The sequence below is a fragment of the Cetorhinus maximus genome, chromosome 19 (assembly GCF_964194155.1).
Source record: "Cetorhinus maximus chromosome 19, sCetMax3.hap1.1, whole genome shotgun sequence".
Taxonomy (NCBI): Eukaryota; Metazoa; Chordata; class Chondrichthyes; order Lamniformes; family Cetorhinidae; genus Cetorhinus; species Cetorhinus maximus.
In genome coordinates this window covers 88391615-88406257 of record NC_135897.1, presented here as the reverse complement: position 1 = coordinate 88406257, position 14643 = coordinate 88391615, and the positions used below count along the sequence as shown (strand labels likewise).

At 44.3% G+C, this 14643-nt stretch overlaps 1 long non-coding RNA gene across 2 annotated transcripts; it reads left to right on the top strand.

Moving 5' to 3' along the window:
• The first annotated feature begins 12193 nt into the window (after positions 1-12193).
• LOC144694014 (uncharacterized) lies at positions 12194-14353 on the top strand. Of its 2 annotated transcripts, XR_013579633.1 has the most exons (3): positions 12205-12420; positions 13469-13571; positions 14154-14353. It is a non-coding gene; the product is annotated as an uncharacterized LOC144694014 (long non-coding RNA). The 2 variants fall into 2 exon arrangements; XR_013579634.1 differs by lacking the exon at positions 14154-14353 and having other exon boundaries at positions 12194-12420; positions 13469-13577.
• Positions 14354-14643: the final 290 nt, after the last annotated feature.

The window sequence follows — 14643 nt, the reverse complement described above, 5'->3', positions numbered from 1 at the left end:
TAGAAAGGGGAGTTCCTGGATGTTGATCCAGTGACAGTGAAGGATTAGCAATATATTTCCAAGTCAGGATGATGTGTGGCTTGCAGATGGTGGTATTCCCATACATCTGCTGCCTTTGCCCTTCTAGGTAGAGGCCATGGGTTTGGAAGGTGCTGTTGAAGGAGGGTTGGTGAGTTGCTGCTTTGCATCTTGTACATGGTATACACTGCTGCCACTGTGTACCAGTGGATGAGGCACCGGTCAAGCAACCTGCTTTGTCCTGAATGATGTTGAGCTTCTTGAGTGTTTAGGGAGCTGCACTCATCCAGGCAAATGGAAAGTGTTCCATCACGCTCCTGCCTTGTTGGAATCAGGAGGTGAATCATTCACAACAGAATTCCCAGCCTTTGACCCTCTCTTGTAGTCACAGTATTTATATGCCTGGCACACGTAAGTTTCTGGTCAATGGTAACCACCAGAATGTTGATGGTGGAGTAATTCATCAATCTTCAGTTAAACGTCAAGGGAAGATGGTTAGGTTCTCTCTTGTTGGAGATGGCCATTGCCTAGCATATGAATGTCGCAAATATTGCTTGCCACTTAACAGCCCAAGCCTGAATGTTGTCCAGGTCTTACTGCATGCAGATATGGACTGCTTCAGTGCCTTAAGAGTCACAAATGGTGCTGAACATTGTGCAATCATCAGCGAAACTCCCCACTTCTGACCTTATGATGGAGGGAAGGTCATTGATGAAGCAGCTGAAGATGGCTGGGCTGAGGACATTGCCCTGAGAAACTCCTGCAGTGATGTCCTGGAGCTGTTGATCAAATGCTGCCTTGATATTAAGGGCAGTCATTCTCAATTCACCTCCCGAATTCAACTCTTTTGTCCATGTTTGGACCAAGGCTGTACGTGGTCTGGAGCAAAGTAAATTTTCCAGATTTATTCAGGCCAGTGACAAAAGACTTTTTTGATCACACAATTCTGGTGATCAGCATTAGAGAATTTAACAAGCTTTGGTGTTACTGCCAGCTATCCTATACAAAAACAAAAATAAAAATACCTGGAACAATTCAGCAGGTCTGACAGCATCTGCAGAGAGGAACACAGTTAACATTTCAAGTCCGTATGACTCTTCAACAGAACTAAGGAAAAATAGAAAAGAGGTGAAATATAAGCTGGTTTAAGATGGGGTGGGACAAGTAGAGATGGATAGAGGGCCAGTGATAGGTGGAGATAGCCAAAAGATATCATAGACAAAAGGACAAAGAGGTGTTGACGGTGGTGATATTAGCTAAGAAATGTACTAGTGGTGACATTTAGGGTAGAAAGCAGGGCGGGCAAGGTACAGATAGCCCTAGTAGGGGTGGAGTGGGAGGAAGGGATCGAAATAGCTAAAAGGCAGAGATAAAACAATGGATGGACATACATTTAAAAATAATGGAAATAGGTGGGAAAAGAAAAATCTATATAAATGATTGGAAAAAAGGGGGATGGGAAAGGGGGTGGGGATGGAGGAGAGAGTTCATGATCTAAAGTTGTTGAACTCAATATTCAGTCCGGAAGGCTGTAAAGTGCCTAGTTGGAAGATGAGGTGCTGTTCCTCCAGTTTGCGTTGAGCTTCACTGGAACATTGCAGCAGGCCAAGGACAGACATGTGGGCATGAGAGCAGGGTGGAGTGTTGAAATGGCAAGCGACTGGGAGGTCTGGGTCATGCTTGCGGACAGACCGAAGGTGTTCTGCAAAGCGGTCACCCAGTCTGCATTTGGTCTCTCCAATGTAGAGGAAACCACATTGGGAGCAGCTAAGGAAGTAGACTAAATTGAGGGAAGTGCAAGTGAAATGCTGCTTTACTTGAAAGGAGTGTTTGGGCCTTTGGACGGTGAGGAGAGGGGAAGTAAAGGGGCAGGTGTTGCACCTTCTGTGGTTGCATGGGAAGGTGATGTGGGAGGGGGTTGAGGTGTAGGGGGTAATGGAGGAGTGGACCAGGGTGTCCCGGAGGGAACGATCCCTGCGGAATGCCGCCGGGGAGGGTGAAGTGAAGATGTGTTTGGTGGTGGCATCATGCTGGATTTGATGGAAATGGTGGAGGATGATCCTTTGAATGCGGAGGCTGGTGGGGTGATAAGTGAGGACAAGGGGGACCCTATCATGGTTCTAGGAGGAAGAGGAAGGTGTGAGGGCGGATGCGCGGGAGTTGAGCCAGATACGGTTGAGGGCCCTGTCAACCACCGTGGGTGGAAAACCTCGGTTAAGGAAGAAGGAAGACATGTCAGAGGGACTGTTTTTGAAAGTGGCATCATCAGAACAGATGTGACGGAGGCAAAGGAACTGAGAGAATGGGATGGAGTCCTTACAGAAAGCGGGGTGTCAGGAGCTGTAGTCAAGGTAGTTGTGGGAGTCGGTAGGCTTGTAATGAATATTGGTGGACAGTCTATCACCAGAAATTGAGACAGAGAGGTCAAGGAAGGGAAGGGATGTGTCAGAGATGGACCATGTGAAAATGATGGAGGAGTGGAAATTGGAAGCAAAATTAATAAATTTTTCCAGGTTCAGACGAGAGCATGAAGCAGCACCGAAGCAGTCATCAATGTACCGGAGAAAGAGTTGTGGGAGGGGGCCGGAGTATGACTGATACAAGGAATGCTCCACATACCCCATAAAGAGACAGGCATAACTGGGGCCCATGTGGGTACCACATTTTATTTGGAGGAAATGAGAGGAGTTTAACGAGAAAGTGTTCACAGAGAGAACAAGTTCAGCCAGAGGGAGGAGAGTAGTGGTGGACGGGGATTGTTCGGGCCTCTGTTCGAGGAAGAAGCAGAGAGCCCTCAGACCATCCCAGTGGGGGATGGAGGTGTAGAGGGATTGGACGTCCATGGTGAAGAGGAGGCGGTTGGGGCCAGGGAACTGGAAATTGTTGATATGATGTAGGGTGTCAGAGGAATCGCGGATGTAGGTGGGAAGGGACTGGACAATGGGAGAGAGAATGGAGTCAAGAAAGCAAGAAATGAGTTCCGTGGGGCAGGAACATGCTGACACAATCGGTCTGCTGGGACAGTCCTGTTTGTGGATTTTGGGTAGTAGGTAGAAGTGGGCTGTCCGAGTTTGGGAGACTATGAGGTTGGAAGCTGTGGAAGGAAGATCTCCAGAGGAGATGAGGTCAGTAACAGTCCTGGAAACAATGGCTTGATGTTCAGTGGTGGGATCATGGTCCAGGGGTAGGTAGGAGGAAGTGTCTGCGAGTTGACGCTCAGCCTCTGCGAGGTAGAGGTCAGTGTGCCAGACAACAACAGCACCATCCTTGTCAGCAGGTTTGATGACAATGTCAGGGTTGGACCTGAGAGAACGTTGCTATCCTATGTTGCTCTTGTGCTTTTGGCCTGCACATCAGAATTTGAATCCAGGCCCAAAGGTTTTTCTATTTGCTTATAAGAAAATGCGTTCCCAAACACTCATTGGAGCTTAAATGTACATGAAATAAAAAGAATTAAGGATTTTAATTTATGCAGCACCTTTCACTTTCTAAAGCATTTTACAATCAAAGATGCATTTTTTGAAGTGCAGTCATTGTACAAAATAGTAAAAGAAGTAAGAAAGAAGGAAACAATTTGCCTTTATGTGGTGTCCTTTTACAACCTTGGAAGATCCTAAATTGCTTCACAGCCACTTTTGAAGTGTAGTCATTGTTGTAACATAGGAAATGCAGCAGTGAATTTGTGCACAGCAAGCTCCCACAAGTAACAATGAGGTAATTTACCTGACAACCTATTGCAGTGATCTTGGTTTAGGGAAAGATACTGGCTATGAAACTGATGAAAACTCCTTTGCTCTTCTTCAAAATCATCCCATTGGGTCTTTTACATCCACCTAAGAGGACAGGCATGGCCTCAGTTTAACATCTCATCTGAAAAAAAAGTGACCTCTTACAATGCAGCACTCCCTCTACCTAGGATTTGCACTCAAGTCTCTGGAGTGGGACTTGAACCTATAAGGTTCTGACACAAAGGCACAATTATTATCCAGAGTCACAGCTGGCATTTGTAGGACTGCTTTGTGTATTTGTTGGTCACCAGTAACATAGAAAAGAAAGGAAGGGAGGCTTTCATTCATACAGTGCTTTTCATGGCCACCAGGCATTTCAAAGTGCTTTACAGCAAAGAAGTACATTTGAATTGCAGTCACAGTTATAATGTAGGCAACACTGCAGCCAATTTGCACATAGCAAGCTCCCACAAACAGCAATGTGATAACGACCAGGTAATCTGTTTTAGTGACGTTGTTTGAGGGGTAAATATTTACTAGCACAGAACCCCCCTGTTCTTAGAAATAATGCTATGATATCTTTTACATCCACCTGATCAGGCAGCTGGGGCCTTGGTTTAAGGTCTCATTAGAAAGACAGCACACCTGACATTGTAGCACTCCCTCAGTACTGCACAAGAGTGTCAGCCTTGGCGTTTGTGCTTAAGCCTTGGAGTGAGACTTGAGCTCAGAGTCTTACAAGCTTATAGCGTATCACCAGTTGTTTCATTCAGTCCACAGTCTCAGTTTTCATGGAAAACAAAACTGGTCATGGTGTAATAAAGGCTCCCAATGCATTATCACGCATTATGCACTAACAACCAAAATTAATTTAGCTTATTATGTACTGTAGCTGAATTTTCTAGTGGCATTGTTGGCCAGGACCAAACTTACCTCCTTATTTCTAAATAATTAGCGTTGGATTTGAATGCCCTCAGGTCATGTGACATTTGGATGCAGCTGACCCTTCAGCACGCGTTTTGTTTAAAACCCGATCAGTTTCCCATTACCACAAACAGCTGCTGCTTGAGCCTGGGCTTTAAAGGTGCCAAAGCTTTTCTAACCACTAACAAGTTATTTTCCATTTGGCTGATACTTAACAAGTTTGAATTTAGACTCCAGGTTAATGGTTGTAAAATTGAGAGAACGATCTGATCCCGGAACGGATTTGCAGATCCTATTAAATCCTGAGCCTCGTAGTCCCCAACAATACAGCAGTGGCTACATTTGAAAAGCACTTAATTGGCGGTAAAGCCCTTTCGAGGTCCGAGGTTGCGAAAGGCGCTATATAAATGCGAATTCTTTTTGTAGCAGACAAGGGGAGTCAGGCTCCACATAACGCTTTCAGCATGATGCGCTGATGAAACATTTTTGTCCAATGTTTCCAAGTTGGCTCAGGCACTGGTATTTTTCTCAATGACGTACATTTCACAAACAGCGAGTTATGCTGTGCCAAGCTGTGCTCCAGTTGACCTTCAGGCATGTTGCATATGAAGCTTTTATTGTTAGCCCACATCAATCATCTTTTTCACTCAATGCCCATCAGATGCGACGTGCCCCATGACATTGTCAGAACCATCAGTCCCCAGTGAATCGACTGACCTTCAGCTCTCCATTTATAAAGCTTGGCTTCTTAATTTAGCTGCCCACAATTTGCAGGAATACAGTGGGAATTAAAGGATCTCACTGCAGCAGGTGGTGATGTTTCCAGCACAGTGTTCCTGAGATTATAACAACTCTATTTAGAGTGGGTGGATTTTTACTTGCACCGTCGTGCGAAAAGCGAGCATGAGAGAACGGAAGATTTGACTTTTCTACAGCGCTTTTCATGGTCTCAGGCCATCCCAGAGTGCTTTGCACCCAATGAAGTGCATCACTGTTGCAATATAGATTCGCCAGCCGTTAATTTGTTCACAGCAAGTTCCCACAAACAGCAATATGATAATGATCGGGAAACCCGTGGCCGGAATTTTACAGCCCTGGCACAGCGGGGAAGGAGCTGTAAAATGCGAAGAGCCATTCTAAACACCGTAAAATCCCGCTGCCGTAAAATTTGGCCCAGGGTTTTATTAGCTGCGGGATGAGGGGTGAATATTGTCCAGGACTTTCAGGTGAAGTCCCCAAACCTTCGTCCAAATAGTTCTGTGGGATCTTTTAAAAGACAGCACCTCTTTCCCACAGAATCACAGGGCTGAATTTTTCCGTCGGTGATTTGGGGGCGGGGCCTGCTCGCCGACGTGAAAATGACGCACGGTGACGTTGGCCAGAACCCCCGATGTCATCCCGCCCCATTTAAATATTCAGGAAGGCTGGGGGGGGACACAGTGAAATCAGCTGTCCGCCCACCGACCTGTCAATGGCCAATTGAGGCCATTGACAGGGTAGTTAAAACAATTAAAGGACCTGCTCGTCCAACCTTAAGGTCGGCAGACAGGCCAGGAGCCCTGGCGGCAACTAGAAAAAACATGAAACCTCATCCAGCGGCGGGATGAGGTTTCATGTCGGTTTTTAAAAAGTTTAATAAAGTTTTTGTGATATTTATTAATATGTCCCATCACGTGTGACATTGTCACATGAGGGGGACAAGTTAATGATTTTTAAATTTTTTTATTTTTAGAGTTTCAAAACCTTTCAGCGATCTCGCTGAAGCAGGACTTAGCCTCAGGGAGATGTGCGCTTTAGCGTGCCCATGCGCAAAACAGCGCACTCTCACATTTGGGGAATCCCCCCCCCCACCCGCCTGCACAGGAAGCACATAGCACTTCCTGTCAGGTGTCATGCTGGGCGGGCATTAATTGGCCCGCCCACTTAAAATGGCGGCGGGGCCCGTTTCGGCAGCAGCGTCAGCCCGCCCGCTCGACAAGGGCAAAATTCAGCCCACAGAATAGTTATGACACAGAAGGAGGCCATTTGACCCATCATGTCTGCACCGGCTCTCCGAATGAGCAACTCACCTCGTAGAATCCCCCTGTTTTCAGCCCGTAACCCTCCACATCCTTCCTTTACAGATTACAGTCTAATTCCCTTTGAATGCTTCAATTGAACCTGCCTTCACCGCACTCTCAGGCAGTGCATTCCAAACCCTAACCACTCGCTGCGTAAAAAAGTTTCTCCACATATCGCTTTTGCTTCTTTTAATAATTACTATAAACCTGCGCCCTCTCATTCTCAATCCTTTCATGAGTGGGAACAGTTTCTCGCCATCTACGCTGTCCAGACCCCTCATGATTTTAAATACCTTCATCAAACCTCCCTTAGTGTTCACTTGCTTGTCAGCTTGGATATTGCGCAGTGAATGGGACTGCAAACCCACAGGCTCCTGACTGGGTGGTGAGAGTACCATCCCATGAAGCACAGTGGATGCCTTAAATGGAGGGTCTGTGGCCCCAGGTACATCCGTTGATCACCATCAGTGGAAACAAACACCGGGTGGAGTGTAAAACAGGCTGCTCCCCTACTGCCCGTTATTCAGACTGTGCTAAAAGTGAAAATTCACTCGTAGGCCTGAACTTTTCCCGTGTTGGGCGGGCTCAGCGGGAGAGGGTGGGGACTGCCGCCTGCGATCGGTTCCGCGCCGCCATTTTACACGGGCAGGCCGATTAAGGCCCGCCCAGCATAATACGCAAGCGGTAGCGTTTCGTGCTACCTATGCGGGCGGGGGGGGCGGAGGAGGGAAAGCCAGGTCCAGCGCTCTTTCGCGCATGCACCTGGAAGAGTGCTTCAATCCCCTTGAGGCACGGAGCTGCCTCAGGGAGATTGAAGCGATTGTTAAAAAAAATAAATAAAAACAACGAAAATTTAATGAAACATGTTCCCTCATGTGACGGTGTCACATGAGATGGGACATGTTTTCATTTTTCACAGAAACTTTTTATTTAAGTTATAAAAGCTTTAGGAAACCTCACCCCGCTCGTGGATGAGGTTTCCTAAAAAAAACGTAAAGGCCGCTTGGCCTTTTCGCCTGCCCGGCAACCGTAAGGTGGGACGGGCTACGTAAAGTCGAACTTAATCACTTCGTTAATGGCCCTAATAGGCCTTTTCGATATCGGCGGGCGTGCGTGCGTCCCAATGTCATCGCGCTGTCTCACAATGTTTCATTCAGCAGGCGTGTGCCTGTACAGGCAGCCGACCCTGGCACACGCCCGCTGAATGAAACATTGTGAGACAGCCCGATGACGTCAGGACGCACACCCGATGTCATCGCGCGTCATTTTACACACCGGTGTGTCGGGCCACTCCCGCATGTCGACTGAAAAATCCTGGCCCTAAGTCTGTTAGTATTAGCAGATAAGAAAAGGGGAGAGGCTGGGAGAAATTTTGTACATCATTGAGACACTTTTGGAAAGAGTGGTTGAGGCAGTATTGATAACAGCTTTTCAGGGGAAACTAGATAAATAACTGGAAAAAATCAAAAGATTAAATGGTTTGGGGAAAGGGCAGGGGAATGGGACTAGGTTGAAACTTCTTTCAGAGAACTGACATAAGCATGATGGGCCAAATGGCCTCCTTCTGTGCTACATGATTCTATGTCTCTGCAGCACAGATACCCGGAGACTAGTGCCTTTATTCAGGTGATGGAGTATACCAGCCAGAGAGGATGAGTGTCCCCACTTCACGAGCCCTGCAATAGTATTCTTCCCTCCCAGGATGAAAGAAATAGAGGACAATTTGAATACGTGATATTTCAACTTCCTCCTTACCTGCCCATTGCTATTCATCCTGAAAACCTTCTCTACCATCGCAATCCAGTTGCCATCACACATATTGTTTTTATTGATTATTTTTGGCCTGAAATACTAATTGTGTTCCCATCGATTACTTCTTTCCTCTTGTTATTTTCTCCAAGTTCTTCTGTCTCCCAATGATGGCCTTGTTACTGGGCTGCAGTCCTACACATGCTGAGTGCCCTCTGGTACCTTGCGCAACTGGCCATTATGAATCTCTGAATCTTCGCTATGAGCATTGGCTTGCTTTCCAACTGTCATGGGCTTCATATGTGAGGCACATCTGTCCCCCTGGGCCAGGTTAATCCACACTAGCCCAATTACCAGCATGGAATGGTGAACGGGACCAGCACACCAGCTGTGTTCATTTCCCCCGTTGCCCTTCACAGCTTAGAGGTACTGAGGTTAACTGAGCTGCTTGAACTGCTGCACTGGCCGAGATGAGCTCCCTTGTCATATTTATCCAATTCTCCTTTACAATGCAATACTGGACACTTGGAACACTTCCCAGCTGGGAAGGCTGGCATGAAGGCTGCTGTCAGACATCTCAGTGTCACATTTCACTTGGCTACTAAGAAGTGTACAGAGAACCAAGTGGGCTTTGCTTTCCAACTATCTTTTCCTGTACAAAAATGCTCCATCTTCCCATGGCATTTCCCTGTGGAGGGCCCAAACACATCCTTTATGTTGCACTCTATTAGCAAAGACTTCATCACAGAATCTAACAGAGGCCATTTGACCCAATGCACCTGTGCTAGCTCTTTGAAAACATTACCTATTTAGTCCCACACTCATGCTTTTTTCTAGCAGCCTTCCAAATTTTCTTCCTTTCACGTATATATCCAATTCACTCTTGGAAGCTACGATTGAATCGGCTTCCTCCCCACCTTTCAGGCAGTGTATTCCAGATCATAACTACTTGCTGCGTGAAAAGATTCTCTTCATCTTCCCTCTGGATCTTTTCCTAATTGTCATAAATATCTATCCTCTGGTTACTGACCCTCCTGCCGGTGGAAACAGTTTCTCTTTATTTACTCTATCAAAACCTTTCTTAACACCTCAATATAAACCCCACCCAGCAAACCTTTCAAATCAATTCACAAGTTCAAGATGAAAGGTCATTTAATATTTGGAAAGTTCTCACCAACAAACTAAGACAAAGGCCGGAATCTTCCAGCAACCCCCCACCCCCCCCTCCTCCCCCACTATGGCAGGACTGGTGAGCCATTGAAATCACCATTCACATCGGGGGTGGGGGAAGATCCCACCAGCGTCAGGGGCTGGCAAATTTCAGCCAAAGTTTTTAAATTCTTTCGTGGGACATGGGCATCACTGGCAAGGCCAGCATTTGTTGACCATCCCTAATTGCCCTTGAACTGAATGGCTTGCTAGGCCATTTCAGAGGGCAGTTCAGAGTCAACCACATTACTGTGGGTCTGAAGTCACATGTAGACCAGACCAGGTAAGGACGGCAGATTTCCTTCCCTAAAAGACATTAATGAACCAGGGGAGTTTTTGCAACAATCGATGATAGTTCCATGTTCATTGTCATGAAAATATCATATTTTTCATAATATTATTGTGATTTATTGTAAAGGTAGGCTAATAGTGGGGTTTGGGTTAGTTTCTCCATGTGGACGTGTGTGTGGGGGTTTTAATTGAATTGCAGACAGCTATCAGAAAGGACATTAGGTTTGAAATGCAAAATACGTAAACATGGTTGAAGTTTTGGGATGTGAGATGTGACGAACGTTTTCATTTTTAGATAAACCAGAGTATGGGCTGTTAAATCTAGCCATATGAACCTAAGTCAAACAGTGTGTTTATTTTTCCCAAAGTTTACTGATAATATGATTATCAGTAAATCATTAAGTAATCAGATAATATGATTAATTTATATTATGGAAAAAGTAAAGTTGCAAAGATATATTGGAATAATGGAATTTACATTCAAAAGGGAGAAACATGTATAAAAAAGATGAGGTTATGTGTAAAGGAGAATGCAGACTAAGATAGCCTCCAGACTCTATGCATCAAGCTGCTGTCTATAGGAACCGAAGCTAAGAAAACTCACTGTCACTATCACTGTCCAGGGTATTGCGTTCCACTGGGTCTACTGAAACTTATTTGTTTTTACTGTTGCCTTAATGGAGGTGTAACTGGGAGCTAGATTAATTAAGAGATTTAGGAATTATTATAGTAGTGTTTTGTAGACCAATATGTGTGCTTAAAATCTTTTACTCTAGTAATAAATGTTTAATTTAGTTTTGTAAAAAAAACCTCTGAGACTTATTACTACTGAATCCAAGACACGCATCTCAAAATAAAAATACCAATTTCAAAACAGTTGTGGCAGCTGTTTCAAGTTTCCTTCTGGGATTTGAGCAGCTTGGCATTTAGCACCTGCTGTGCCATAACACTCACTACTAGTGGGGCTAGCTTCCAATTACAGATTTAAAAAAAATGAATTGAATTTAAATTCCACCACGTGCCGTGATGGGATTTGAAACCATGTCTCCAGAGCATTTGTCTGGGTTTCTGGATTACTAGTCCAGTGGCATTACCACTAGGCCAACAAAATTAGTGTAGCTTGTATTAAAAACAGGAAATGTATGAAAGACTCAATGGCTCAATGGGCATCTATGAAAACAGAGTTCACGTTTTTCAGGTTAATGATCCTTCATCAGGAACTGGAATATTTTTAGAGACAATTATCAAGCAAGTACAGAGTGAGGGAAAATGAGCAAAGGCAGAAACAGTAAAAAAGAGGTGTGTGAGCGGGTATGGGCAGGAGTGATTATATGACAAAAGGAATGATGGTGTAAAGCAACAGAGAGTGATGATCTGTCAAACATGGAATAAAACAATGGGTCATATGAAGAGGATTAGGCCTGCAACCTTTAATACACTTGCTTAACAGGAATCTACCAAATATAAAAGTGAAAAACTGCGGATGCTGGAAATCCAAAACAAAAACAAAAATACCTGGAAAAACTCAGCAGGTCTGGCAGCATCTGTGGAGACGAACACAATTAATGTTTCGAGTCCGCATGACCCTTCAACAGAACTAAGGAAAAGTAGAAAAGGGGTGAAATATATGCTGGTTTAAGGGGGGTGGGGTGGGGTGGGACAAGAGGAATCTATCAAGCTCAGTTTTGAAATTTTTTAATTGACTCAGAGCCTCAACAGCTTTTTGGGGGGCAGAGAATTCCAGGTTTCCATTACCCATTGTGTGGAGAATCGCTTCTTATAATCACCTCTAATTTTAAAATTATACCTCCTTGCAACACTTCCCCTATGAAAGGAAATACTTCCTATCTACCCAAAAAATCCTTTCATCATCTTAAAACACCGCGAGATATCCATGGAAGATTGGGAGCTATATTTAAGATCCAAAATTGCTAGTGTGCCTTGTTACTTTTTTCTATTTTTGCATTTATTGTGCCTAAATATGATTATCACCTGCACCCTCTAATTGGGTGATCGCATGTGGATAAGTATCCTAATTTTCACTTGCATGTGATGCGGGCACAGACAGAGCTCTAAATCTGCCGCCTAGTTATAGACACTTGCAGACACAACTAACATAAACAAAACCAAATGCATCATCCATATCAAACGATCCAAAAATATCTGCCTATTGTGATGAGCAGCTCCACCCCCTGTTACAAATACTCCTGAGTCTATACAACCCTGAGCTGTGAGCCACTTGGCTGTGACTAATAGAAATAGGATTGTTACAGGCTACCATCACTCAGTGACACTGTTGCATTGGGCAAGGCGGCAGCTAGTTAGCATTCATCAATAAGTCAGCAGCTCTATTTAAAGCAGCTCCTGTGACCACTGGGAGAGAGTTAGAAAAGATTTACAACTTGATGTAAACTCTGCGGCCATAGCGATGGAACAACTCAGTAAGTAGTCATTCTTTTTATATGGCACGGAATGCATTTGTGTTCCTTTTTCAGTCAGTTCCCTTGAGAAAACCAGACAGATTAAAAGTTTCCTTGAATTGAAATGTTCTGCTGAATGGTGAATCTTAGTTATTTTAGGTCCCCTACCCTTTTAAAACTAAAGATAATCAGTTCCTAGGTGAAGTGTTTGATAGGTAGGTTAAGTAGCCAAGCTTAAAGTGTGCGGGTTATGTTAACCCTGTGCAAGAGTGTAAACTGGGTGATAGCAAATAGGCTGGACGATTTACATCTCTCCTGATTATAATTTGCTGTGACTTCATTGGCTGCCAACTCCCTATCACCCATTTTTACACCATTGCACATTGGCAGGATCTATCCCCGTGGTATCTTTTCTTATTCACACTGCATTTCACTTTCTGGTTGTGGATGGCAGGATTAGTCAGCTCAGCTTGTGTGTCAGCTGTGGCTTGGTGAGAAGCACTCTCATCTCTGTGTTAGAACATTGTGGGTTCAAGTCCCACTTGAGCAAGAAAATCAAGCCTGATGCTTCAGTGTAGTACTGGAGGAGTGCTGCACTGTTGGAGGTGCTGTCTTTTGGATGAGATATAAACCGAGGCCTTGCCTGCCCTCTCAGATGGATGTAAAAGTGCCCATGGCACTATTTTGTAAAAGAACAGGGAAGGTATGCCCCCAGTGTCCCAGCCAAAATTTATTCTCCAATCAACATCAACAAAAGCATGTTATCAGGTCATTATCGCATTGTTGTTTGTGGGAGCTTGCTGTGCACAAATTGGCTGCTGTATTTCCTGCAATACAACAGAGACTGCACTTCATTGGCCGTAAAGTGCTTTGGGTCATTCTGTGGTCATGAAAGGAGCTATATAAATGCAAGTTTTTAGATTGAGTGTTAAGCCAATTTTTGAATCAAATGACTAGAAGATCATGAGGTGACTGTCACGACAGGAACTGTTTAACACTGCATAACAAATGCGAAATGTACTCCTTGATAGGTTAACTGATTACTGTTTAATGTTGTCACTGTCTGCAGACGAGCGCTACGTTGTGCCTGCTCTTCTCCTGTTGGGATGGATTTTGGGCTGTACTGTGGCCGTTTATTACATCTTCTCCTGAGGAATAGGACACGGCAGCAGGTAAAATATTTGTTGAGTAAATCAGGAAATTATAGTTCACAGTATAAATTAAAAAAAACATGCTGGAAACCCTCAGCATCTGTGGAGAGAAAGAAAGAGAGTTAAAGCTTCAGGTCAATGACCTCTCGTCAGAAACTAGATGAAGTTAGAGATTTAACAGTTTTCAATGGTGTACAAAGCCAGGGGAAATTGAGAAGCTCGGGAAAAAGAACAAAAGGGAAGGTGTGTGACAGGGTGGGAGGCAGGAGAGAAAGCATAACAAGAGTGATGACAGTGCAAGGCAAAGAGGGGTAATGGGACAAATCAAAAAACAGAAGATGTATCCAGCAGAGCTGTAAATGCCAATAGCAGAACCTTTACCAATTGAAAACCATTTGAAAAAATAGTTATGATGGCTATGATCTGTAATTGTTGAGCTCAATGTTAAGTCCAGAAAGCTGTTAAATGCCTCGTCAAAAAACGGATTGTTGCTTCTCAAACTTCCATTTAGTATATGTTACAGTTCATTTTGCTAAATATTTTGAATTTGCATTTGAGACTTTGTGGTTGTATTACATTGTGTTATGAATTTCTTGCATACAGAAAAACGGCAATTCATTGCCTGAACAGGCAGCTGTGGAAACATCGCAGATGGATGTGAATACAGTGACAATTTGAAAATGTGCCCAGGCCATTGCAAATACGACATTGTAAATATACACCCTGGAGAAATAATGTGCAATGCTTCATGTTTTAATTGTGTAAGAACCACTGGTAAAGGCTATTAAAATGCATTCTTTGTAGTTCATTGCTTCTGAAATTTCCTTTCAGTGTCTCTGCCCAGTTTTCACCTCTGTGGCTTGGCCCAGTAGTGACAAACTCACGTCCGAGTGAGAAAGCTGAGAGTCCAAATCCCCCCACTCCGGGACTTAGACACCTAATCTACGTTGGCACTGCGACACTGTTGTGATGGAGTCAGATGAGATGGTAAACTGAGACCCATTAAAAGAATGTAAATATCCCAAGGCAATAATTGAAGAGCAAGTGGGTTCTCCCCTTGTGGCCAATATTTATCCCTTAATCAACACCACTC